Source organism: Phascolarctos cinereus, unplaced genomic scaffold (assembly GCF_003287225.1).
Source record: "Phascolarctos cinereus isolate Bilbo 61053 unplaced genomic scaffold, phaCin_HiC Scaffold_7;HRSCAF=346, whole genome shotgun sequence".
Classification (NCBI taxonomy): domain Eukaryota; kingdom Metazoa; phylum Chordata; class Mammalia; order Diprotodontia; family Phascolarctidae; genus Phascolarctos; species Phascolarctos cinereus.
In genome coordinates, this window is record NW_027556180.1 from 53,346,094 (window position 1) to 53,370,378 (window position 24,285).

At 41.0% G+C, this 24,285-nt stretch overlaps 1 long non-coding RNA gene across 3 annotated transcripts in view; it reads left to right on the forward strand.

Annotated features, from left to right (window-relative positions):
- Positions 1–20,477, forward strand: part of LOC110197212 (uncharacterized) — a 31,497-nt gene extending 11,020 nt beyond the window's left edge. For 2 of the 3 annotated variants that reach the window (XR_013483248.1, XR_002321424.2), the window contains exon 4: positions 8,083–8,468. This is a non-coding gene — a long non-coding RNA (uncharacterized LOC110197212). Of the gene's footprint in view, positions 1–8,082; positions 8,469–16,217 lie in introns of those variants that run through there. The other variant, XR_013483246.1, reaches the window with a different exon arrangement.
- Positions 20,478–24,285: the final 3,808 nt, after the last annotated feature.

A 24,285-nucleotide genomic window follows, 5' to 3' on the forward strand; every position in this document is an offset into this window, starting at 1 on the left:
GACTCAGAACCCCTCGAAAGACATTGCTAAGGTGTCTGCCTACTGGTCATGACCACATTGTCCCCCTGCAGCAGATAGAACAGTGAATCCTGGGGCAGCTTCTTCCTGTCCCCAAGTCTCTTTCCCTTCTTATTTCCAGCCAATGCTTTTGGGGGGCCATTCGTCAAGGTTGCAAAAGCTATTGGAGTGTCAGCAATCCCCTGAGAAAAACTGCAGTCCTCTGAGCCCGGGAAATGCTCGGGTGAGCACAGAGCAGAGCCAGAGAGCTGTGTCTGTGTCTTTGGAGGCACCTCTCTCTGCACAGTCGGGTGCTTCTGGCCCATCACTCAGGACACAGCAACCAAGCGCTGCAGGCTTCTCCAGCCCGACAGAGCTGGATGAACATCCCTTCCTTGTTTATCTCATCAGCAGTTTGACAACAGCTGTTCTGGAGGCACCATCAAAGATTAAGGGGCTGTCAGGGTGAGCCACACGGTTTGATTTCACACCCAACAGGAAGGTAGCTGAAATGTGAAAGGCCCACATGCCTTCCCCCACAGCCAAGCTCACCGGAGCATTTGCCCCATTCAGGGACGCCCAGCCTCCATCCCAAATCCTTACATCTTCATGGGCCCCATTAGTATTTTTGACTCCCCCAACCTCCATTGGAGGTATAAAATTCCATCACAGGGTTCCATCTAAGGGAAGGCTGCTCAAGTTCACCCAACAAAGGAATGCCTTCACTCTGTAGTTAACTAGCCTCCAGCCATATTTGTAGAGTTCCATTTCTTTAAATATTCTGTCAAATCGAGTGGGAAAAGGAATAAGGGGTGTTTGGTCATGCAATTTGACAAATTTATATAATTATGAAGCAGTTTTGAATTTGGTTTTTAAAACAAGCCTAATAACTAGAACTGTTTTTAAAAACTAGAATGGGAAAAGCAACATGGGGTAGCCGATAGAACAGAGGCCTCCAAGGCAGTAAGACCTGGGTTCAAGTCTCACCTCTAACTCATGCTGTGTGACCCTGGGCAAGTCACTGAACCTCTCTAGGGAACTCTCAAATAACTATAAAGTACAGAACAGGTACTAATCTGAATAAGTAGTGTATATATATATATATATATATATATATATATATATATATACACACACACACATATTATAAATGCCTCAGTGAGGGTTCCCTATGCCAATAAAATCACAAATATGGTCAAAAAAATAAACTAACATGTTAAAATTAAATTATTTTAACTTAAATTCAATATTTAAATATTAAATACCACCTCAGGGTAGTCAGTTTCCCATCCCTGGGGGCAGGAACTATCTTTTGCCTTTTTTTGTACCGGAGAACTTAGCATAGTGCCAGCATATAGTAGGCACTTAAGAAATGCTTATCAAAATGTTTCTTGTATATTGCAAGTAAGTTACCTCCCTGCCACAAGGAGGCATCAGAGTAAGATTTCCATGGAGGCCATCAATAATGATGAATATTTAATTCACAGGACCACAGGATCATAAATCTAGAACTAGAAAGTTCCTTCATGGTCATCTAGTCCAGGGCAGCTAGGTGTCACGGTGGATAGAGCACCAGCCCTGAAGTCGGGAGGACCTGAGTTCAAATCCGGCCTTAGACCAAACACTTATTAGCTGTGTGACCCTGGGCAAGTCACTTAACCCCAACTGCCTTAAAAAAAAAAGGTCATCTACTCCAATTTTTATAGATGAGGAAACTGATGCCCCCAAAAGGGGCACTAGGGTCACAAAGGGAAAAAATCACCAGAACCAAGATTAGAATTCAGATCTGCTGACATCAAGTCCACCTTGTGGCTACGTGACCGTGGTTAAGTCATTTACCTTTTCAGTGCCCAGAGACAACTCTCTTAGATTATAAATTATAAAGAAGGTGCTAATTTGCATTAATAGATAGAATTACCTCAAAGAGAGTACCCTCCAAATGCAATAACAGGCCCTGTCTTTAAAAAAAAAAAGAATGGTCTGTCAAATCCAGGCTATTGATTCCATTTACCAAACATGTATTCAACCCCTATTGTGCGTAAGGCACTGTAATGATTACTAGGGGTAAAACGCAATGCTCCCAAAAAATCTGCACTCAACAAACAAGTCTTCTACCAGGGGGTTACAGGGTAGAGGAGAATGCTCTCGCTCTCTCTCTCACACTAATCAGAGGACTGAGGCTTTTAAAAGATTCTAAGAATTGGCGTTGAGGAAGGGCAGCATTCCAAGATGGGAGACAGCAGGAGGTGGAATGCTGAGTTCAGGAAACAGCAAGTGAGACAGCTTGGCTGAATTGTAGCATGTATCAAAGAGAAGAATGTAAAATGAAGCTGGAAGGACAGATGCCAGACTGTGAAGAGCTTTAAGTGATAGGAAGAGTTTGAATTTTCTCCTAGAAGTAATAGAGAGCCATTGAAGTTTCTTGTGTTAGGCAGGGACATGGAAGGACCTGTGATCCAGGAAAGATATTTCAGCAGTGGAATGATGGAATTATATATGATAGATGTCATGGAAGTATAATCTTTGTCAATAAAATATTATTATTATCTTTTTTAACCTTTGTGGACCTCATAACAAAGAAAAAATATAAAAAAAGAAAGGGATTAGCAAAGTTGAAGTCTGATACCACACGCAGTCTCCCATGCCCATAGCTCCCCCCACCTTCTGCAAAGAAGTCATGAAAATGCTGTCTCCTGCATCTTCTTTGGGGCCAGGATTTGTCATTACATTTTCTACATTCATTTTCAATTGTTTATTTCTTTTTTCTACCTTTATATTATCATGGTCATTATGTATATTGTTTTCCTGGTTCTGTTCATTTTGCTTTTTATCGGTTCCTATAGGTCTTCCCACAGGTCTCTGTACTTGACAGATTCGTCATTTTTTACAGCATAGTAATATTCCATTACATTTATGTACCACAACTAGTTTATCTATTTCCCACTCAATGGGCATCCTCTTTGTTTCCATTTCTTTGCTATCGTCACAAAAAGCACTACTCAAAATCTTTCTTTTTTTGGATATGTTCCCTTGGTTGGTTGGTTAACTTATTAGCATGTTTCCTATTTCCAGTTCTATAGCTGACTCAAAGTGGGCCATTTCATTCTTTTTTCTGCCTTAGTTTGCCCATCTGAAAAACAGAACTCACTGCTCCTACCACGAAGATTGTCTAGATCCTTTCTCTCCATTTATATTCCTGACAGGTGCTGGGCACCTTGGAGTTTGTGAGGTGTTAATGCAAAATGTTGTGATGCTCATTTCATTATTTTAAGAAGTAAATAGCAGGAGAATGCCTCTGTTCTCACGTTGCTAGGTTACTCAAAGGCTTCCCTGCCTGCAGATAAGGTCTTGAGGCCCCACTAAAACAGTTCAACACAACAGCCACTCTCACTCTCAGTGGGTGGAAGGTAAATCTGAATGCCAGAGCTGCTGTTCTCCCCAGACAAATGGCATAGCCTGTCTCGTGGCAAGCTATACCAATATCCTCTTCTAAAATAGCCCAGCTCCAGGAAAGGCTCTCTGCCAAGAACTCTTCAGCACAGGGCTGGCCAGGTTTACTGGCTGGCTGACCAACTCCAGCCTGCTTTTCTGATGAGCTCAGGAACTGTGTCTTGTACATTTTAAAAAATCTCCTACAGTTCCATGCACACAATAGGCACTTCATAAATATTAGCTAAATTGAGCATAAGGAGAGCTCATCAAACGGGACCCAAAGCAAACACAGTAACAAAGCCATGACATGGAATCACTGAATCTCAGATCTAAGGGCCCCTCCTCAAACCAACCTAGACCTGAGTAATAACTTCCTCTCCAAAAGCTTCCCCAGCATTTGCCATGATGTATGTGCTTGGGCATTTAAAAGCTGGTAGGGGAAGGATCCTTAACCATTTATTCCTATCCTCTATTAAATGCCTATTATGTGCCACCTAGGCATTGCCCTGAGAAATCGAAGACAATAATAAAAGAGTCTGTGCTCTCACAGAGATTGCATTCTCCTGGGGAAAATTCCATGCACAGATAGGTAAATGCAAAATATTTAGAAAGTCATGGGGGTTTGGGGGGAAAAGTTAACTGATGGAGGGGCCAATAAAAATCTCATGTAGAAACTAGAGCTGAGCCTTGAATGGAACTAAGGATTCCAAGAAAGGCAGAGGAGGAGGGGAGAGCCCTGCATACACAGGGGACAGCACACACAAAAACAGTAAGGCAAGACATGGTGTGTCAGTCTCCATAAACATTTTCTACCCAAACCATACTATCATCCGGTGGCAGCACCAAAGCAGAAGCAATTTGGAAGCTCTAAAGCAGGGGTTCTTAAACTGGAGTCCAAGAACTTGGTGTTTTTCTTAAAATATATATTTTTGATAAATATATTTAAATTTAATTATAATCCTATATGTTTTCCTTCATGCATTTCAAAACATGATTCTGAGAAGGGCTCCAGAAGCTTCACCATACTGCCAAAAGGGTCCATTACACAAGAAACAGTGGAGAACTCTGTTCTAAAAGAAGACAAGTTCTTCCAGATATAACAGTTGTAGTGCCAAGTAACTCCCCACACATGCAAGGGAGAATGGGGGAGAACTCCCACCCAACACTTCATACTAGTTACTGAAGATATTATCCTGCTCAAGAAAAGATCCCAACAGCTGTATTCTGATGTGTCTGCTCCTTTGTCTACTTACGAATGATTTAAGCACTGACAACATCATTTCCATTCCCTTAAATTTGGGGATGTTTTCTCCCCTACCCTGTAAGTTTGAAGAATAATTTTAGAAAAGTCTGAAATGATCTCATCATCAGGCATGTAATATTCAGTATTCATCTGTAACCCTCCATCCATCTGTTTCCTTCCATAGCAATGGAAGAAGCAAAAAATCCTATAAAGTGGTTGGTTATAAATGAACATCAGAGAGAAGACAAGGTGGGGGAAGACCTAGACTGTGAGTGAGGAGCCTTGGGATTTAATCCCCTTCCAGATCTAATATTCTATAATCCCTGAGGAGGAGAAAAGATAGAGAAGAAGGGAATAAACACAAAATTTGGGAATTTGGCGGAGAAACTATGGAGAAAGAGATTGATCTGACTTGGAACAACCCTTGAGCTGAAGAAAAGTTGAGTTTTTCTACAATTGGAGCATAATTTGGAAGGGGTAATGGTTTAAGGAGCTATGTTATGCCAATGGCCTCTTTTCCCCTCCTCCTTCCCACACATACCCAGGCCCCCAGGGGAAATAAAGATTTTGTTTGAAGTTAAGTTAGGTCACAGTACACCGACTGCCTTTATTAAGAAAGTAATAAAGTAAAAGGAGGGAGGGAAATAGTCTGCTTTGTTGTTTGGGTTTTTTTTTTAATTCAGTATGGCATTGGCTTTCTCAATCCTTGATGCTTTTCATAGCTTTTTTTTTTTAATCAGTTTTGCTAATGCGAATTTCCCCGTCCCTTGGCATGTAATTAAATGTTTCCCCAGGACTGTACTGTAAATTAGCTTTTAGAAGGATCTAATCTGTGCAATAATATGGGAATGCATCTCAATCTGTACAGAAAACTAGTCTGTTATGTCATCCAGGGAGGAGGAAAGGATTCATGGCCTAGAAGGGAGACATGAGGTCTTTTCATTCATTGGTTCAAGAGCTAAAACAGCAGAAACATGCTTTCAGTTAATCCAATGGCCATAGATTAATTTAAAAAATTCATAAGGGGGGAGCATGAGAGAGAGGGAAGAGGCAGAGGGAAAGACCCAATGATGTGTTTGATCATATGAATTCTTCTTCGTGAAGGCACATGGCAATATGCCACCATAAACTTTTATCTGTTGAGCTGCCTGGACAGAGATGAGAGAGTAAGTTCACTAAAATGAGTTCAGTCCATCACCCAGCTACTTTTGCAACTCAGTAATAAACATTCTATATGCAAATTACCTCCAGTGAATGTCCAGAAATTGACGAGTTCCTCCTGTTGTATCTTAACACTAAAAGAAATTGAAAACATTTTTATGGCTTATATCCATAATGACTTTCTCCAGTGTGAGTGGTGTTTTTATCTGACAGTATGTTGTTATTCTTTTTAGGGCCTTCTCCTGTGCATTACTAATTTACCCATTTTCCTCCCCTAGAGTAAGAAGATGACAATGAAAAACAATCTTCGAAAATATATTCGCCCCAATAAGCTGTATTAATAGCCTCCACAAAACTGAGACAAAATTCCCATTGTTCTTGAAATCTAATTGTTTCGAGAACAGTGAGAAAAGTTGAAGAATAAAAACCATCTCTCATTTGCTGAAATTAAACTCTTTTTTTTTTTTTGGTGACGAAAGGAAGGACTTGGCTGGACTCGGAGCTCCACTCTTCACACTGTTAAGCTGTCACATCAGAAAACGTTTGGCTGCTTTCTTGTGAGAGAGTTTTGGTCTAAGCTTCATGATTCAATTAAACAGAACAAACAAAGAAAGGTTATTATGCTTTGTGCCATTTAAAAATCGAAGGGGACAAAGATGATGGCATTGTTTTTCTGTGGGCTCCACAGGGGCATTAAATGCTCAGTCATGCTTTTAGAATCCCTTCTTTCTTCCTAATCCTGTTGCCTTTAAGAACAGGTTGGCAAGGACCTTCAAAGTGCTTCTCTCTCTCTCTCTCTCTCTCTCTCTCTCTCTCTCTCTCTCTCTCTCTCTCTCTCTCACTCTCACTCTTTCTCGCTCTCTCTCATTTTCCTATTCCCTGAAGTGTTACAAACTAGGTAACCTGGCCAGTGAATTAGGTCCTCCATCTCAAGCCCCATCTTCCCCTCCATTAATAAGCTTCATGTCTTTACACCATGACTTGGAACTCAAACAATGCACTCAGGTATTTCTACCTACCTACCTTCCTATCAGTGTGCCAGGAGCCTAGCAGTGGAGTAAATGGAATTCCACAGTCACCGAATCTCACAGGTGAAAAGCACCCCAGAGATCATAAAGTCCAAGCCAGATTTGAACACTGAAGGGAAATGCGCTTCCTTCTGGGGCAAACTATTCTACTGCTGGGTATCTCAAATTAAGAAATGTTTCCTTAAAATTGTCTCATTGCAACTTCTACCCACCGTTCCTAGATCTGAGTCAGTATCACTAGCAAAGCTTAGCTAACAATTTTGACTAAGGGGGCAGTAAGCCACATGAGTGATTCATTTCAATTCTCTCCTCTTTGGAACCACTGCCAAGGCTCAAGTCTGTGGCATCAGGTGACCCCAGGTATGCCAGAATGGAGCTCTTGACCTTTTCGACCGTTAGCAAATGTAACAGCTCTCCCCCTTCCTCCTTACCCTGCTACATATGGACAGGGACTGAGAGTGTCAGTGGCCATGCATACAAGAGAAGTGGAGGATTCAGAGGGAGTGGGAGTGTGGGTATGACTTTCTTACCCCGAGGGGAGTGTGAACTTGAAAAGGTGAAAGGAACAGGGACATAATGGTGACCAAGGTGCATCAGATTCCTTCTGCCTTTGTGACTGTTAGTTGCAGGGGTCTTAGACCACAGCCACTCTGGAGCAGCCTGGAGCCTTTTTTTTTTTTAGGGGAGTTCCAGGTCAACAAGGAGCCACTGTTCATGGGGACTAGAGTTTTGAGGAAATGGATAGTACAGCTGGCAAGAGATAAAAAAAGAAGGGGGTCAGTTCTCTTAATAGAAAAAGGGCTGAAACCAAGATTTGAGTGGGTAAATCCACTTATGAAAACAGCTAGGTTAATAGGACAAATAGTGGTGCCCACAAGGAGAGAGAGGCAGCCAATTCTATAAGAGCCAGAGAAAGCTTGTTGGTTAACTCAGAGGAATAGTGATATTGGATGATACTTGGAGCAAAAGTGGATGAATATTTGATAGATAACAATTTTGCCTTACCACCACGGATCTGCTGGAGCCAGCTCATATTGAACTCAAAAGAGCTGATTGTCAATTTTTCAGTTTGCATTTACAACTTGGAAATCAGCAAATTGTAGAAATCAGGGCTTGATTTAGTATTTTGATGGTGGTCTAGACTTATAAAAGTGATGAAGAAAATGTTAATAATTCAGATTAAACTTAAAATGTGTCATTCATGCTTTTTTTTTCCTCCAGAGAGCTGATTGTTCCTAGCACCCCTCCTGCTAACTGCTGACTAGGGTCAAGTGATGCCCTTTGTCCCTCCCCAGTGCCACCACAAGCTACAGAATTTGGAGAGATTCATCCCTGGCTACAAGGTAGTGAACCCTTTAACCACAGAAACTCTTGATGACTGTGTATTGAAGAGTTGCAATCAACATGAATTGAATGAATCCCTACACAATGAAATGCTTGAAGCATTTGGACCATTTACTTATAAACTATGTACTTTATAAGCAGTGTGAGCTATATAGTGTTCACACTGAATAATTAACAATTGATTCTCCCATGCCCGGTATAAGCAGGCTCTAACACACCTCTGTTAATACATGTTAACACTGCAGATTAAACTTTAAAACGTGTTTTATATACATTTTTTGGATAACCAGGTATTAAGCATTTACCAGCATACCACTCAGTGGTACGAGAACATACCACCACCACCTTCTGACATTAAGGCATTAATGGCTGATAACCAATTCTCACTACCACCGTCACCTCCCAGAGACAATTTAACAATGACAGTTTAACAGTCAGCAGCTATTAAAATAACAATTGACAACACAGTTATCCAAAGGTGAAACTAGTACTGGAAATTTTGGATACTGAGTCAAGTGAATGAGTGGAGAGATGGGAGCAGGAACTTTGCCCATACACCCTCAGCTATCTCCTCTCAGACAACCTGGTATCCTATCCATATGAGATACTAGACTCATCTGTAGTTACAATTGTGCTTTGCTACTCTGGTGCTGGGAATGGTCTGTGTTCCTGGGTGGGCAGGCCAAAGGCCATTGTGACAGTGAGTACCATCATAAGTACACATTGCTTAGAGAAAAAATTGTTCACCCATGTAACATCGATTCCATCTTCCAGGGCACTAGGCTAGTATTCTGTGCAATGAAAGTAATTTAGTAAATAGTACTCTGGTGTCCTGGACGAATGAATTCATTTCACACAGGTCAGGAGTTTACTTCCAAAGAACAGTTCACTCACTCCCTGTCGGATCAGGCTTGCATCTAATGGAAAACTCAATTGTAATATGGAGGACACACAGAACAGCAGCTCCATGACACTTCTGGACCTTCAGATCTTGGCTGGGATGAGGAAACTTGGGTTGATAACTCTGGGAAACTGGAGTAATTCTCAATTTGGGGCCTTTGGGAACATTGGCTCCTTCTATAAAAGGGAGCAAAAGGCACAGTGAACATGAAGAGGATATCTTATGTGAGAAGTGAGCTCACAGATTTTGCTGCTAAGACCGCCATCAAATTCTGGTCTTCCCAAGTATGGGTTAGTGAAACTCAAAATAGGTATTGTCTTAGTCACCATAGACAGTTCCTTCTCCTTAGCCCTGCATTAATAACCCTCCCATTGAATTCAAGCAATTCAGCAAATACCAAGGTAGTAAGTGACTATCATGTAACAATTAATAAGCAATAATTTATTAAGCAGCTACCATATGCCAGGAATTGAGCTATGTGCTTGGGGTACAAGGACAAAAATGAAACACCTCTTGCCTTTGAGGAGAATGTTTTAATGGGGAAGGCAATGTGTACATATAGAAGAATATAAAAATATGTACAAATACAAAGATTCACCATATGCATAATGCAAAATGAATACAAGGAAGTTTGGGGGTGGAGGACCCTAGGAGTTGAGGGAATGGGGAGGAGGGAGATTAGTATAGGCTTCTTGTAGAAAAGGGAATCTTGAAGGAAACCAGACATTCCAGGAGAAGATAAAAGAATGTTATTACAGAGGACAGAAACACGACGGTCACTGCTCTCAGAGAGTTTACATTCTAATTAACGATATTGGAGACTTGGGTGAATCAAGTCTTTAGGATGTGGTTTGATTATAGTGAGGAGTGATAAAATCTCTCATAGGTCCTTGTGTGTGTGTGTGTGTTTTAAAAAGACCTTCTCACACACGTGCACTTGCAATGCAGATATGGAAACATTCTCCCCAGATCTGAAATTAGAATCTGTCCTTTTGGAGGCTTCACAATACATTCTCAAATGTCACCAAATACCAAGCTGAGGCCTACAAAGAGGAGATGTTCAGAGCAGATACAAAGACAACAAGGAAGGGTCCCCTGCTGGATGTCCTGAGCTCATAGCTCAAGCAAGCAAAAGCCAAGGTCAAGAATCAGAGGCAAAAGAACATGCTCATGGACTTGGCTTCAAAGACCCCACTTTTGTCAGTGGTGGTGGTGGGGGGAGTTATCCTTCCACTGATGCAGCCCAGAAGTGTTCTATGCCTTCAGAAACAGTCTTACTGTGCTGCTCTGGCCAAAAAGATTTATCCCTGGGAAACCAAACTGATGGGCTCCTAGCCAGACTGGTTCTCCAATGACGAATGTCAGATCCATCACCAGGCCTGCGTTTGAAGCCTTTCTAGCATTAACACATGCTACAGCCCAGACAAACAGGTTTTCTTGCTGTCTCTCACACACACAACATTCTGTCTTCCATGTCTGTGCCTTGGCACAGGCTGTCCATGCCTGCAATGCTACCATCTCTTAGAATCCCTCATTTACTTCAAAACTCAACGTAAGCGCTCCTGTCTACATGCAGCCTTTCCCAATTTCCCAGCTGCTAGTGCTTTCTCTTGAAAAAATTATAATTAGCTTATATTTATTTTGCCTGTGTTTTGTATATATATTCGTATATGTTGTCTCCTCCAAAAGAATATAAGTTCCATGAGGACAGGGACTGTTTCATTTTTGCTTTTGTATCTACAATGCTTCACACAGTGCCTAGAACAAAGTAATACTTTACAGAAGGTTTGACGGTATCATGGGAAAAGCCCTGGATTTGGATTCAGAGGACCCAAGGTCAAATGCTGGTGCTACAACTTATTACCTGCATGACCTTAGAAAGGTCACTTTATCTAGGTTTTGGCTTCTTCAGCTAGGGAATGGAGAATTTTAGACTAAATGACCTCTTCTAGCTTTGAAGCTATGATCATCTAATACTATGCACGTTAGAAATCACTATATTGCCTTTGAGGTTTCCCAGGATACAATAATATCAAGATGGAAAATGACCCATGTTTTTCAGGTAAGAAAAGACTGACTAGAATGAGGAACCCTTGGCTATTGTCTAAAGGAATAGAATTAAATTTTATCTCCTCTGGGTCCTACTCTATAATTTTTTTCCAGTTAAGTAAGTTCAAAATGGAACTTATTCCTTTTCATTGAACCAAAGTAACACCGACATTGTTGTTCAGTTGTTTCAGTCACATCCAACTCTTCATGACCCCATTTGGGATTTTCTTGGCAAAGAAACTAGGTTGCCATTTCCTTCTCCAACTCATTTTACAGATGAGGAAACTGAGGCAAACAAGGTTAAGTGATTTACCCATAGTGAGTAAGTGTCTGAGGCCAGATTCGAACTCAGGTCTTCCTGACTCTAGGCCTGGCACTCTATTCACTGCACTACCTAGTTGCCCCAACACTAATGAGTCCTCCCTTATAAGTTTTGAATCAATCTTCCTTTGGTAAACGTGTATATCAAAAACACTACTTTTAATCTAATCTTAAGTATTGTGCTTGTTTATGATCTTTTACTTACAACACAGCTCTTTGAAGTCCACTGGCAAATATAAGTTTATGTACAAGTCCTCAAGCACAAGTCTGACCTTGTTGTCCCCTCCTATTTAATCAACTCCACTGGCCTCCTATTGTCTCTAAGATCAAATGCAAAATCCTCTTTTGGCCTTTCAAAGCCCATTATAACCTCTCCCTCTCTTCCCTTTCCAGTCTTCTTCTACCTTACTCCCACCCATCACCCCTATGTGCAATGCTATCAGATGACACTGACCTTTGCTGCTCTTCGCACAAGATTCTCCATCTCCAGAGTCTATCCATTTTCACTAGCTGTCCCTCATTCTTTTTTGTTTTTGCTTTTTGGTAAGACAATGGGGTTAAGTGACTTGCCCAGGGTCACACAGCTAGTAAGTGTCAAGTGTCTGAGGTTGGATTTGAACTTGGGTCTCCAGGGCTGGTGTGCTATCCATTGTGCCACCTAGCTGACTCTTCTGTCCCCCATTCTTCAAATTGTCTCCCTCATCATCATCATCTCTCTCTCTCTCTGTCTCTCTGTCTCTGTCTCTGTCTCTCTGTCTCTGTCTGTCTCTCTCTCTCTCTGTCTCTGTCTCTCTCTCTCTCTCTCTGTCTCTGTCTCTGTCTATCTCTCTCCTCTCTCTCTCTCTCTCTCTCTCTCTCTCTCTCTCTCTCTCTCTCTCTCTCTTGCTCCTGGCTTCTCTGGGTTCCATCAAGTCCCAGCTAAAACTCTGCCTTCTACAAGAAGCTTTTCTTAATCCTCCTTAATGCTGGTCTGTTAGCTCTATTGATTATCTCCAATTTTCCTCGTATGTACGTATATCTTGTATGTATGCATTTGTTCTCATGTTAGCTCTCCAGTCAGACTGTGAGCTCCTTGAGAGAAGGAACTGTTTTGTCTTTTTCTTTCTAGGGGTTAGCACGATGTCTGGCACATAGAAGGAGCTTAATAAATGCTTACTGAGGCTCAGATTCCTTAAGAACCTAGCCAATAGCTCACAAGTGCTCAGATTCCTTAAGAGTCTGGCCAACATGGCCACTTTTTAATAAACTTTGTCTTTGGCTAAAAAAAAATGCTTATTGACTGACACAGTAAACAAGAAAATTCTCAGAGCTAAAGAAGCACTTAAACCATTGGGGTTGTTGAATTGTTTCAGTTGTGTCTGACTCTTTGTGACCCCATTTGGCATTTTCTTAACAGTTACTGGCAGATATTGCTATTTCCTTCTCCAGTCCATTTTACAGGTGAAGAACTAAGGCAAACAGGGTTAAATGATTTGCCCAGGATCACACAGCTAGTAACTGTCTAAAGACAGTTTTGAATTCATGAAGATGAGTCTTCCTGGTTTCTAGCCCAACACTCTATCCACTGTGCTGCCTAGCTGCCCTTAAACCATTGATTCTTCCCTAATTCCACTCCCAACTAAGATCCGTCAACCATATTCAGAAGGTGTGAGAAAACAGCAATGATTGAGTTTTACCAAACTATGACAAGAGAAATTTAAGTTTGACACTAGTAAGAACTTTCTGCTTAGAAAGTTTACGAGACCCTAAGCTGCATCACCCCCAAAAGACGTCTGTGACACCTAAATGTAATCCAATCAGAAAGTGTGTGTAGAAGCACTCACACAGACACATACACACACACACTCACACACACACACGTGTGTGTGTTTGTTTGAAGATTCCTAGATATCTGATTTCAAATTCCTTCTCTTTTAAATTGCTAGATGGAGACTTCTATGAAATTGGATCAATCCTTCCATTACATCTGTGCCCTGAACCTGGCTGTCACAAATTTTTCTGCTAAGAAAAATCCTTGAGATGTCCAGGGGGACTTCTTCTGGTATCTAACTAAATGCAAATTCCATTTCCATACTCAATTTCTTTTCTTTTTATTCTTGACAAGTACTTCTTTACCTCTAACATGCTCCATAGTATTCTGCTTTCCCCCTGTCTGATCCTACTCTATTCTCTTCACAATATCTCTTCTAGACCATACTGTCTAATTCTCCTAGTCAAATTCCCACTACTCTAGAAATAATTTTCTATCTTTTAGGCAACACAAATGATAGAAGACCCTTGTAGTCCTCTGGCCCTTTTGGGGAAAAGCTACTTATCCTCATGATGATCAATCTCTGAGGAGGTCTTTAGTTTAAAAATTGCATAGTTTAGGCTTTTTAGAGAGAAAAGAAAGCCTTGGAATTCTCTCTCTAGCAATCCCAATTTTGAGAGTTTGGAGATCCAGACTTCTAAAGAGAGAGGGTAGAGTTTACATGAAGTGCTAGGCTATTAAAGAGACAAAAAGATCATGCATATTTCTCTATCTCCTAGCCTTTAAGGTGGAGGAGCACAAAGGGACTTCAATCATAATAAGGGGAAACAAAAGCCTGGACGTTGCCTTCTATTACCATGAGTCATTTAAAGAGTGTAGATTCATGAGCCAATCATTCTGGAGAGCAATTTGGAGCTATGCCCAAAGGGCTATAAAACTGTGCATACTCTTTGATCAGCAATACCACTGCTAGGTCTGTATCCCAAAAAGATCATAAAAAAGGGGAAAGGGCCCATGTATACAAAAATATTTTATAGCAGCTCTTTCTGTGGTGGCTAAGAATTAGAAAATGAGGGGATGCCCAATGATTGGGGAATGGCTGAACAAGTTGTGGTATATGAATGTAATAGAATATTACTGTTCCATAAGAAATGATGAGCAGGCGGATTTCAGAAAAACTTGGAAAGACTTACATGAACTAATACTGAGTGAAGTGAGCAGAACCAGGAGAACGTTGTACACAGTAACGGCAACATTTTGTGATGACCAACTCTGATAGACTTAGCTCTTCTCAGCAATACAATGATCTAAGACAATTCCAAAAGATTCATAATGGAAAATGCTATCCACCTCCAGAAAGAGAACTATGAAGTATGAATGCAGATCAAAGCATAATATTTTCTCTCTGTCTCTCTCTTTTTTTTTTTTGGTTTTTTCTTTCTTGTGATTTTTCCCTTTTGTTCTGATTCTTCTTTCACAACATGACTAATGTGAAAATATGTTTAATATGATTGTACATATATAGCCTATATCAGATTGCATGCCATCTTGGGAAAGGGGGAGAGGAAGAAGGGAGAAAAAAATTTGGAACTCAAAATCTTATAAAAGTGAATGTTGAAAACTATCTTTACATGTAATTGGGAAAAATAAAATATTATTAAGTGGTGGGGGGGGAAGTATGGGTTTATTGGGAAGGAGCTTGTCTCTCTAGTAACCCCAAGTTCATTTCCTTCTGGAGGAATTCAAGACCTCAAGATGGTATCATAATGCTGGATACCTGTATGCATCTCTACAGGGGAAAATGGGGTCCACTGGAAGAGGGAGGAGAATTGTATTGATTATTTATGGACTACTGTGAGTCCTTGGTGTTTTAGGCATTCTGTCTGTGGAATGATACAAAGGCTGTTTTCTATAACCAATATTTATTATCTCGAGGATTTATATAGGATCTGGGAAACATTTTGACCACATCCATGGAAACTCAGCTATGATCTGTAATCAGAGATTTCCCAGAGGGAACTCCAGAAGGCAGCAAACAGATATGATTTGGGGGACAATCTTTAGGACTGGGCCAAATGTGTGTAAACTCACAGTTTGTGGTTCTGGGCCATGGGTTATAAACATTCCTTATGTGAGCTCTTATTTCAACCTTTCAAGGATACATGATTTCATCCATGTTGGCACTTTGTAAGGTACATCTAAAACCACCCATACTTTAGTAAACATTCATCATGAATTGTTGTGGACAACAAAATAAATAAATGATCACCTAGCAGCTAAAATTTTGCTGATAAGCCACTATGTATTTAGCTGAACTAGTTTTCAAGCCCTCGGCCTGAGGTCCATTTCAGCTTGGTTGGACCTGCCATAGTTTGTGCTTTGTTGGGCCTGACCTTTGAGAACTGAGTTACCCTGTTACAACTGAAGGATGGAATTAATTCAGTAAAAGATAGTGTGATTAAGAACTAGAAACATGGAGAAGTGGAAAGAATTAGGCAGCCATAGATCCCAGCTTTGCCATGCAATTCCTGAAATGATCTTGAGCAATTAGTAAAGCAAAGCCTCAGTTTCCCCATCTGTAAAATTAAGGAATAGGATAAGGTCCTTTCCAGTGCTAAATCCTGCTATTTTATGATTCCATGAATTTCAAATTCTAAATTTATACTACTGGTTTTTGAGGAGAGAAAAAATGGTTTTAAGTTGAAAAACCACTTTGGAATTCCTGTGGAATAAAGACAAGTGACCCAAAACCTGGCCTAGAAAAATCTTTGGTTTTAAATTAACAAGTTCTTTTATTCGTACAGAATATCTAAACAACACCCAATATCTTAAATCTCTTGTTCTAAGGCTGTGAATATGCCTTAATTGAAAAAAGTCATTAGAATACTCATTAGCAAGGAAAAAGATTTGAGAAATGTTTCTATTATCCTGAGGATTTCATGTTTTTCTTAGCCTGCTGCTGAGCCTCATCCCAATTTTTCTTGCTTACAGAGCAGAAATGCTAATGAAGTGAGCTCCTCATTAAAGACCACCTTCCAAGCCAATTGGTTGTGAATAGAGGCCAGAGAAGCACAGAGGCTGAAGACTGGCTTCTGGCGCCATGTTTTGAAAATTCCACACTCCAAAATGAGGACAAACACCAGCTTAAAACCAAGACAAAGCTTCCCAGGCGAGGAACAATTGCTTTGTTTTCAAAATGGACATTATCACCAGGGATTTTTTCCTCCTTTCTATCAGGTGGTTGTTACAATTTGAGATAGAAAACCAATATGTGGATAAAAGCATAACTGCCATACTCACATTTTGTGAGATTAGAAGGATCTTGTAGGCCCCAAGTTATCGAAGAATGTTGAACTCTGGGTCACAAATAACAGGTTTCATCCCATTGCAAGAATTCTCTCATGGGGTTACACAGGATGTGGATTGAAATTTTATGTTATTAAGATACCTCTGGCTTGTTACTTTAAAAATCTGTCCAAGGGTACTAGTCCTCATGTGCCTCTTCCAGGGAGGTAGTAAAAAACCAAGATATGCATATTTTTCAATTGAACAAGCCTCCCCTAAATGCTTTCCTGCCCCTGAAATGAAAAATGTAATTCAGTACTTAATCAGGTTGGTATCTAGTTAGTCAATCAATTAAATAGCATTTAAGGATTTTTTAACAGAAGGCTACTAGAGGCTCTGAGGAATACTGGGGATAATTAGATCACAGAATCGTAGACTTAGTGCTAAGGAGGAATTCAGAGGCCATTTGGACCAACATGCTCATCTTCCAAGTGAGGAAACAGAGGCCCAGTTAGGTTCAGCAATTTGCTCAAGGTCACGGGGTTATTCCAGAGGCAGAATTTGTAACCAGATCAATTGATTCCAAGGCTGGTTTTTTTTTTTTACTGAACCCAACTGCCTCCTGTTTTCTTTCCTTCAACGAACATTTATTAAACTTCTCCAATAAGTAGAGCTTTGTGCTAGGCCCTGGGGGAAGGAGGGAAGGGAAAAAAATACATAAGAAACAACTCTCTGCCCTCATGGAGTCTATAGCAGGAACTAGCCAGTTACACTAAAATCTCAGCTCCTACAGGAAGCCTTTCCAACCCCTCCTAATTCTAGCACCATCTCTTTCTTACCTGTTTCCTATTCATCCTGTATATAATTTGCTTGTCCAGATGTGTTTGCTTATTGTCTCCCCAGAAGACAAGGCCTATCTTTTGCTCTTTTTGCATCCTTAGCACTCATCACAGTGCCAGACACATAATGGGTGCTTAATAAATGTGTATTGACTAAGTGACCGATTAACCCATGAAAGGAATGCAAAAAGAAAAGCAATAGGAGGTCGGAGGGTAAAGGTCACTACCAATTGGCATAAGGAAGTTTTCACAGTAAAGACAGCATCTGAGTTGTCTTTAGAAGATGGATAAGAAGGCAACAGGCATAGGGAAGAAGAGAATATTCCACTGAGTTTCTCATAGTTGGAAGGGGCCTCAAGGCCAACTCATAGCTGACCAAGAATCTCTAGAAACTATCCAACAAGTGATTGAGGGTCTTTGCTTGATGACCTTCAGTGAGGAAGGAATCCACCATTCCTGGAGGCAGCCCATTACACTTGATAAAGATAATTTTAGGAAGTGTTTCCTTGTATCAGGCTTTAACAGGACTCTCTGAAACTTCTCTCCTTTCTTCCTAGCTCTCTACCCTAGGACTAAACAGAATCAGTCTGATTGCTCTTCCAGGTGACAGGTTTTGGAATACTTGAAGATGATCATGATGGCCTCCCTAAATCTTCTCTTCACCAGGCTCTCCCTTCCCATTTGTTTCATCTGATTCTCACATGGCATGGACTCAAGGCCCTTTACTATCTTGTTTGCTTCCTAAAATACAGTACCTGGAAATGAAGACAGCCCTCTAGATGTATTCTTAATAGGCATGACTCTCAATTTAGTCCAAGATCACACCAGTTGTCTTGGCTGCCACATCACATTGGGCTTGTGGTCAACTAAAACACCCAGATCGTTTACAATCTGTCTAGCTATGCCTTCATGTATATGTGAGGCTGATTTTTTGAACTTTACATTTATCCCTATTAAATTTTATCTTCTTAGATGCAGCTCAATGCCCTAGCCTATCAATCTCTCTTTGAATTGTGACTCTCATCCAGCACAAATAAAATTGCAGAGACAATATATCAGAGTATGTTCCGAAGATGGTACACAGGCCAAAGAGGGCACTTTAGTTTGGCAAAAAGTATAGGGAAGGGGAGTAATATTAGATGCAGCTAGATGGTACCTAATTACAGAAGGCTTTGAATATTAGGCAAAAGAATTTGCATTTGGCTCCAGCCCAGGAGAACCAGTTGGGCCATCAAGACCGGCCTACAGAAAACAGTGAAAGATGGTGTCTAATCAGGGGTCAAATCATGAGTTAAAGACTGTTAGTGGCATGACAGCTGAAAATGAAAGTTTGGAGCTGAAAGAAGGCAATTGACTGAGGTGAGACAGAGTAAGGGCAGTGGAGTCATAAAATTGGAGCTAGAAACAACCCCAAGAACATCTCATGAAGTTCTCATTATTTTTGGTTTGTTTAAGTTTTTTTTTTTGTTTGTTTGTTTTGGCAAGAAAATTGGGGTTAATTGACTTGCTCAGAGTCACACAGCTAGTAAGTGTCAAGTCTGAGACTGGATTTCAACTCAGGTCCTCCATGCTTCAGGGCCAGTGCTCTATCCACTGTGCCACCTAGCTGCCCCAAATTCCTCATTATTCAAGAGAGGAAAGAAGGCCTAGAGTTCTTCTATTTGACATTTGAAGTTTTCTCAACCTGGCCACTTACTGTCCTTTTCATCTTCTTGCACCTTAATCCTTTTCATATATGATCTAGTTATGCAGGCCTCTTTCCTATTCCTCATTGGCAACCCGCCATCTCTCACTCTCATGCCTTTGCATTGTTTGGAATATCCTCCCTCATGCCTGGAATGCCCTCCTTCCTCATCTCTTCCCTTAGTTTCCCTGGTTTCTTTCAAGACTCAGCTCAAATCCCAACTTCTTCAGACCTTTCCTGCCCTCTCATCCCTATCCTAGGCACTACTGTCTTTCCTTTTGTGATTATTTTCCCCCATTCTTTATTCTTTTGGTGTATATATCTAGTTATTTATATGGGCAGCTAGGTGGTGCATTGGATAGAGCACTGAGCTTAGAGCCAGGAAGACTCATCTTCATGAGTTCAAATCTGGCCTGAGATGCTTACTAGATTTGTGACCCTGGACAAGTCACTTAAACCTGTTTGTTTCAGTTCCTCATCTGTTAAACAAGCAGGAGAAGGAAATAGCAAACCACTCCAGTATCTCTGCCAAGAATACCCCAAATGGGATCACAGAGAGTCTGACACAACTGAAAAATTCAAGTTATTTACACACAGTCTCTCCCATTAAAATCTAAGTTCCTTGAGCACAGGGACTCTTTTGGACTTTCTTCCTATCCCAAGGCCTTAGCACATAGTAAGTATTTAATAAATGCTGTTTGGCAAACAAGATCAAAGATTTTGTCCAAAATCAAACTAGCTATTTAATGGTGAAATTGGGATTAAAATACAGGTGTTCTGATTCTCAGACAAGTGGTTCTCTCACTGCTTCTAGATAAGGGAGGAAACAATTAAGGAAGCTAAGGCTTCATGAAGGAGACAGAATTTGACCCAAGAAAGTCCTTTCCAGGAAGTTCAATGTAGAAGGTTCAGATACCTCCCTGCAGTTCCATTGGAGGCCACATGATATGGTTTAAAGAGACAGAGAGAGAGAGAGAGAGAGAGAGAGAGAGAGAGAGAGAGAGAGAGAGAGAGAGAGAGAGAGAGCATGAAATTTGGAGTCAGAAGACCTTGGTTCAGATTCCACCTCTGCTATTTACTAGCTGTGTGACCTTGGTTAAGTCAGTTCACTTCTGGGCCTCAGTTTCCTTCTATGGAGAATGTATCAGCTGATTGTCCGTTGTTCATTAATCATCCTCCTTTGACCCTTTGAGCTCTGGATTCACCCAGAGCAAAAAGCCAGTCAGTGGCAGGGCCAAGACAAAGGCAGATCTCCTTGCTTCATTATAACAGTCGGTCCAAAAGCATTTATTGAGTTCCTACTAAGTGCCAGGCACTGGAGATATGATGAGAAAAATGAAACAATCCCTGCCCTCAAGGAGCTTATATTCTATCAGGAGAGTCAACCAATACATATATAAATGCATATAAAACAAAACCAAGGTATTTTCTGTCAGGTAATTAATAAATAGGGGTGGGTGGGGCACAGAGGGAGGAGAGAGGAATCAGGAAAAGCTTCCTGTAGAAGGCAGTGCTTGCTTGAGCTGAGTTTTAAGGAAACTCGGCTTTAAGGTATTCTAAGGAGAGCACTAGAGGCATGAAATGACAAGCTACCTCTCCCTGGAAGAAGACAGCATTTGACTGCAATGATCCCTCCCCCAAACCCCACTTTCTGACTGCAATACGGCAACATCTCTTAAGGGGCAGACACTTGTTGAAAGAATGGGAGGGGGCCAGCCCGCAGCTTATCCCCGGCTTTACACACTGAGTGCTCAGCTTAAGGATCCTTATCAGAAGGGTCAATGAGAGAAGGGGCTCTTAATCTAAAAAAAATGTCTACAGACAAGAGCTTGATCACTCCAGCAAAAACCTTAAGAAGAGGTTTTAAAGCCCAAAATAACTCAGAAGGGGGGGAGGGGCAGGAAGGGAGAATAAGTGGCCATGATCAAAGTGAAAAGCCCAGAAGCATGAAGGAGACCTCTGCCGGGAAGGAGCCTTCAGTAGCAGCAAACTCCGATTGCCAGGATTTAACTGGGGAAAAGGCACCGACATCAAAAACCGTGATATCAGAAAAGTTAGAAGAGATGTTCCGTGCATGGGGACAGACTGATCTATACGGGTGATGAGAACAGAGGCTCAGAATACAAATAATTGCCTCCCTGCTGCATGGAAGGATCTGTTTCAGCCCCAGAAGGAAGCGCAAAATGCCTTGAGGGGAAAAATGGTTTACCAGGGAAACTAATGAAAAGGAGATGATGGGGGTAGTAATCAATCCTTCCTGCCCTACTCCACTAATCAAACTCACCACTAATCTAATATACATACAGATGAGTTAGAAAAACAAGAAAACATGACAAAAATAGGTAAATGGATTGATTTCAGTGAAGAGGAAAGCTTTGATATAGAGTCAGTCAACTAGTATTTATTAAGCACCTACTGTATACCAAACACTGTGCCAAGCACTAGGGAGCCGAGGAAAGGCAAGTTCTTGCTCTCAAGGATCTCCCAGTCTGATGGGAAAGACATCATGCAAACAACTACGTGCCAACAAAAAAAGACAAATTAGGGGTTGTCTAAAGCCCCGGACTTGGAGTCAGTGGGACCTAGGTTCAAGTTCTGAGTCTGACATTTACCAAAAATCCCTTAAATCATTCTGAGCCTTAATCTTATCATTTGTAAAATGGCCATGGGGGGATACAGCCTCGTCCACAGGGTTATCATGAGGATCAAGAAATATTGCTCCCCAAAGATGGGGAGTGAGCCTACATGGCAAAAAGAGATTTTCCTCTCTGAGCACTTTACAGAAAAGGCTTTGGCTGTCTTTTGGTAAGGTTAACCCCTCAAGTACTCAAGGTAGAGTACCCGGCCACCCCACCCCGGACATCAAATAGAAACATGCAAAAATATCATTGAAGAACTAGCTAGAATCTTGTTTGGACACAGTCAACTGGGTTATTTGTAGGCTGAGGCAGTCTATCTGTGCTGTGTCCCACTCATTCCCTCAGGGCCATGATCTCAGTTAATTTGATTGGGACTGGACCTGTGAATTCACTAGTTCAGGAAGCTGCTTCAATCAGTGGAGATTGGCATCTTCTCTGAAACTTGTAGTTTTAGAGAGCTACCTAGTTCAGACAGGCTACATGAATTGCCAAAGGATACACAGCCAGTATGTGTCAGAAGCAGGACCTGAATCCAAGTCTTCTTGACTCTCTAATGATGACACACTGTCTCTCATCAACAAATATTCATCGGGTGTCTACAATATGTCCAGAACTGTCTAGGACGTGAGAAAAGTAAGCAATCACTGTGTCTGGCAATCCTTTCACTGACATCTAATCACCCCCATATGGTAAAATGGTAACACAACCTTGGGCAGCCTTGATGGGCATTGCTTCTGGGACTAAAGAGGTTCCACTGTCCTCTGCTTTGGTCAGTATACACCTGGAATAATGTGTTTGTTTCTGGGCACCAGTTTAGGAAGAACATTGATAGCCTGGAAAGGCAGCTGGGATAGTGAAAAGCCTTGAGTTTATGCCATGTGAAAACTGCTTAAAGGAACCAGGGACTTTTAGCACAGAGAAGAGACAAGTCAGGGAAGAAATGATACTTATCTTTAAAGGAGGGATTAGATTAGTCATTTTTAGACCCAGAGATCAAAAGAGGGCAAAGTTGCAAAAAGATAAACTTCAGTTTGATGTTAGGAAAGCATTCTGGAAATCAAAGCCCAGCATGAGCTACATTCATTGGCTGCATTACGGTGCCTTTCACTTGCCTTATCTTATTTGAACTTCACAACAACTCTGAGAGGTAGGTGCTATTGTTGACTCCATTTTATAAATAAAGAAACTGAGGCCCAGAGAGGTTAAGTGACATGTCCAAGAGTCACACAACTAGTAAGTATTCTAAGGTGAGATTTCACCAAACGCATTCTTGGCTTCAACTCCAGAATTCTATCCACTATGCCATACTCTCACTAAAAGGTACTAGTCTAATTTGGAGGCTGCAGAAACAAACCACCCAAAATTTGTTTTGATAAATGTTGAGTTTTCATCTTTGTCTACTAATATTTCAGTATGCGTGATGCTTCTTATTTCTCTATAGATCTGGATTATTTTATTTTTGAAAAATGGTTTGGGGTTAAAATTTGGGGAGGTGGTATGAAATATTTCAATCAAAATTAATATTAAGATTTGAACCTCTTGATATAAGCTCTTCTAACTGGCTCCCTTGAAACTGTGATGATTCTTCTGACAAAAGCCTAATGGCTCATTGGAGCTCTTCAAGCTAAAATTAGATGACCATTCATCAGATGTGGTGCAGAAAGGATCCTTTTTAGGAATGGGTTGCACTAGATGGCCACAGAAGTCCCTTCCAACTCTAAAATTGCTAGCATTTATATGGCACTTAAAAGTTTATAAAACACTTAAAATACATTATCTCCATTGATCTGCACAGCAAACCTGTGAGATAAATACTATTGTTATTATCCACATTTTACAGACAAGAAAAGGAAGGCTGAGAAAGTTTAATCGATTTGCCCAGGGCCACACAACAGAATTTGAACACAAGTTTTCCTGTCTCCACGCCCAAGACTCTATCTGCTGTACCACTTAGCTGCTCAAAACTCTAAAATCCTCTAACAATTCTAAAATTCTGTGATTCTATCTCCCCGTCAAATACCCTGCAACTTCTGTGCCAAGCCACCTTTCCACACCTTTCTTCCACCTAAGTCTCTCATCTCAGTCAGTACGTGACCCCTCCTCTTACTTTAGTGAGAAGATTAAAGGCCTAGCATTCACTCTCTTAGCTTTGTCTCTGGTCACCTCGAAATTTTCCCCTTCCCTTTTCCAGCTATCTCATAGGAATTCCTTTCCAAGTCTGAAATAGACATGTGCTGCAGCTAGCTCAAACCCACTTCTGAAAGCCAATGGCTAAATCTTTATTGTGAACATGTATGCCTTTCATATGCAAATGCTACAAATTGGGGTTTGATTTATTGTTTTGTTGCTTGTCTACACTTAAGAAAGTGATGGAGAAAATAATAATGCAAATTAAATGTAAAAGTGTGTCCTGTGAACATTTTTTTTTCCTGTAGAGCCGTTTACCAGCACACCACAGGCTGAATCCTTCAACTTATGTTCTTGATCCCACTGCCTTTTACAAAATCTTTGGTCACTTATCCCTTCTTTCTACCATCTCCGATTTCTGGCTCTCCATTAGCTTCTTCTATTCATCTGCCTACAAGCATGCTCAGCCCTCTTGTAGTCTTTTG